This window comes from Pteropus alecto, unplaced genomic scaffold (assembly GCF_000325575.1).
Source record: "Pteropus alecto unplaced genomic scaffold, ASM32557v1 scaffold88, whole genome shotgun sequence".
Lineage (NCBI taxonomy): Eukaryota > Metazoa > Chordata > Mammalia > Chiroptera > Pteropodidae > Pteropus > Pteropus alecto.
Genome location: NW_006494611.1, coordinates 11,864,544 through 11,868,626, shown reverse-complemented (window position 1 = coordinate 11,868,626; position 4,083 = coordinate 11,864,544). Strand labels below are relative to the sequence as shown.

The following is a 4,083-nucleotide window of genomic DNA, read 5'->3' as shown; positions in this document are numbered from 1 at the left end:
AGGGGAAGCTTTAGGAGGGGATTTTGATCCATATAAAGAAACACTGTCCAGAAAGGGAAACTCATCGTTCGCCTGGTTACCCTACTGTTCAGAAGAGGAAACTGGAAGCTAAGAGGCAATATCTCAAAAAATAAAGAGGATGTAAACGTGTAGCAGTTGCCGCTGGCCTTTATTATAGGTCGCTCTGTAGGGGAGTTTTAGTCCAGGGTTTTAGTCCAGCCCCCTCTCTGCTGTCACACCTTTTCAGAAGGAAGATCTTTCTGATACAAGGCTAACCACTAGGTGGCACTGTGCACTGCTGGGCTAGATCCCATATAACAACCTGGACCCAGCTAAAGGGCTTCAGTTTCTAAGCACAGATCCTTTTCAGTACCGCTGAATCATAATTCTCCAAAATCCAGAAACTCAGACAATTTTAAGAGCCATCTCATTTTTATCAGAAAAGAAATAATTTTGGGTTTTGGATTGAGAGGGCCTTCTACTCTAAATATTTTTTTATATTAGTCCCTTCCTAATTTGTTACTGTAAAACCCCTCCAGCCTCGAGGGCTTCTCAAGGAGCCCAGTGGCAGGTGAGCTATGAACTCTGCAGCCAGGGGACAAGCATGTAGAGTATAAAGTGCATGGAATTCTTTGTGTGACCCAAGAAAAAAATGAAAATCTCCAAAAGACCATGTCAATCATCTCAGCCCTCGCTGAACCTGTTGCTAATGAACAACTTAGCAAAAGAGCATGGAACTCAGTTGGAAGAAGAATCTCCAAACATAAGCCACTAGAGGGACGTCTTGGAGATTGTAAGAAACATTAATCAAGTAGTCTGGTGGTGGGCCCTGACCCCTTCACCCTGAACCTCTTAGGCTCCAAGTACTGGGAATCTTATCATGTCCAGGGGATCAGCACCATCACCTCCCAGCCAACTTCCACAGGCGTGGCATCGACAGTGTCGTCATTGACAATGGTCACATACTGAAAACAAGTCTACCTATCCGGGAAATGAAAACCAGAATAAGGAGCAGAGGACCCCAAGCACATCTGGGTTGGCAGACATGGAAACCACCCTGAGGAGGCCATCTTTTCACCAGGAGAATGAGCATTAGAAGAGGAGGTTCTTTGGGCAGGAGCAGGAAAGGTCTATTGGGGACCTGGTAAAGTAGGATGAGCTGGACCGTGATGCCACAGAGAGTATCACATCCCACAGGCTGGCATACTCTCCCACATCTCTGAAGTCACTGAATTCTCTGGCATATTCTTCTGCAGCCTGTTGTCCAACCTGTCTGAGAAAGTCCAGAATGTGAAGACACTGGAAGGTTCTGCTACCCCTCTACCCGCTACAGCAGAAGCTCAGCCTCACCTCAGGGCAACCTGGACCTCCAGCTAGGCATGGTCACCAACGGTTTCTAGAAGGTAAGCTATTGACCTGGACCAAATGTCCATCCTTAACAATTCTGAAGATGATTACATGGTTGACAACACAAAAAAGCAGGACAGGTGACTACCATTGCTCTTCTGAGTCTAGCTTCCTCCATGCCAATTTATCACTCAGAGACATCTGATGAGAGATCTTGAGCACAGGTGCCTGGCTCCAGCACAAGTTACCTGAGCTTGCCTCAGGTTTTCGTAGAGGAGATGTGGGAGCTATGCCACTGATGAAGACGATGGGAAGGGGTATGTGAGAGAACCGCATCAAGGTCTGTAAACCTGGCACTTTGGTTTTCTAGTTGTGGCCCCTAGACATTGGCATCCCCTGGAAACTTGTTAGAAAGGCAAATTGTCAGGCCCTACCTAAGACCTCCTGAATGAGAAACTCTTGGGATTGGGGCTCCCTACAAACTGCATTTTAATAAACCTTTCAGGTGATTCTAATGCAAAAATTTTTAAATACTGCTCTACACGATACCATAATTAAAGGCAGCCTCACCTCTATCCCAGTCACCATCCTAGTGGCTATTTGTCTAACTTCAGCAAGCCACTGGGGGTGATGATTAAAAGAATTCTCATTGTCTGCTTTTATATTTTCTTGTTTATAGAATATCATGCTGGGCATCAGAAAGAATATACAATTAGCCACAGCCCTGTTATTCAAAATTGTTGTTGTTGGAAAACCCAACATACAATAAGTACTCAGGGAATACTTATTGTTAGCAATAAAATAAAACATTTATGTATACAGTGCTATATACATTGATTCTCATACACATAAAATTGAACAAAAGAAGCTAGATACAAAAGATTATATACTCTATGACTTCATATCTGTAAATACCAAGAAAAGGCAAAACCTATGAGGATAGAAGCCAGAAAAGTAGTTACCTTCGATAGGGTAATATTGACAGATGGGAGGAAATATTGACTGATAGAGGGGTGAAGGAGTGTCTGGGATGCTGGAACATGACCCAGGTGATGGTTACATGGGTGTATAGGTATTTTAAAAAGTCATCAGGTGCCACACTTTAAAAAGAAAAAAGAAGTCTTCCTACTTAGTTGGTAGAAAAGCATATTCCAAGGAGAGGGAGGAATGCCAGGTGTAAAACTATGGGCCTCTACAGAGAGTAGTAGCAAACCAGTTTGTTGAGAGATGAGTATGAGTGAAGATAAACAAGCAGCAGACAAAAATTGAAAGATCCTTAAGTCTACTAGAAGAGACTGAGACAAGAAAACCCAACCATAATAATTATACAAATAAAAGAATGCACAAAGAAGGGGACCTAACTCCTAACTCAGCTCGGCTGGATGTGGAGTGGGGAGAGTTAAAGAAGCTTCTAAAAAAAGTATCAGGATGTGAGTCAGGAATCTAATTCTCCAATCATTTCATCTGCACAAATCCCCAGGAAATAACTGTGAAGTTTCCGATTAAAGGAAACCTTGAAATCTGGAAACTGGATTCTAAGATCCATCAAGGAGCAAAGAAGGGGTTAATGAAGCAGAATAAAGCTGTCTGACCCAGGAGAAAAGAAACTATCTGGCATAGTGGAGTTTTGTGTACTAAAATTGCTATCAACCAGTCTTTTTTTTTTTTAGGCCAGGCAACCCTTGGTTGATTGCAAGGACCTTGTCAGCTTACGGTCCCTTATTTTTTATTTTTTTTACACCTACAGCACCTGGTCTTCCTAGGTGGTCTCCCATCCAAGTACTAACGAGGCCCAACCCTGCTTAGCTTCTGAGATCAGTCATTTTAAATTGAAGCAGTAGGAATCTAAAAGCTTAGAATCAGGCTTGAATTGCTCAGAATTTAAACTCTTACCAAAACCTGTATATTTTACTTAAAGTGGGATTCTTACTTTACGTAGTAGGTCAAAATCTTTAAAAACATTATTTATAAAAACCTATTTTAAAGAAAGAAAAGAAAAAGAAATAAATGTAAACAGTAGAAATGAGAGCCTAGCTAGAAAGATGTCAGGAAGACAACTCTGAAAATGAAAATAAGATAAAGAAGAAAAAAAGAGGATGCATAGAAATAGAAGAAATGCAAAGGACAGTCATTTATATAATTGGAATCGCTGACGAGGAAAACAAAGCAATGTAACAGAACTATTATAATCCAAGAAATGGTCTGGGAAACAATGGAGACCTGAATCTACATATTGAAAAGATCTACCAAGTACCTGAGAAAATTAATCTAAAATGATTAACTCTGAGACAAACCTAGCAAAAGAATCAGATTTTAAAGATAAGGAAAAAAAAAATCCTGAAACCCTCCAGGCAAAAAGGACATATAATTTGCAAGTGCAGAAGAATGAGAATAGCAACAGGCCTTCTCAAAAGCAATATATAAAGCAAGGCAAAAATGGAACAGCATTTTCTAAAAGTGTGATCCAAGGCATGAAAAAAAAAGTGTGATCCAAGGCAGCCTAACTATTTTTCAAGTATCGAAAAAAACATTTTTCATCATATAGGAACTTAGAGCCTTTCTTGAGAAATCTCTTAGAGGTTAAGCTTCATCCAACCAGGAGATGACTTGGAAATTTTTAACAAAAGGACTGATGGTGAGTATTTTAATATAGATAATTATAGATCCAAGACTAAAACAAAGGTGAGAATGAGGATAGAAGACCAATACACGATGTAACATATTGTGCCAAAGCAG

General features: G+C 40.6%; 1 pseudogene; it reads left to right on the top strand.

Annotated features, from left to right (window-relative positions):
• The first annotated feature begins 880 nt into the window (after positions 1-880).
• Positions 881-4,083, top strand: part of LOC102897089 — a 4,323-nt pseudogene continuing 1,120 nt past the window's right edge.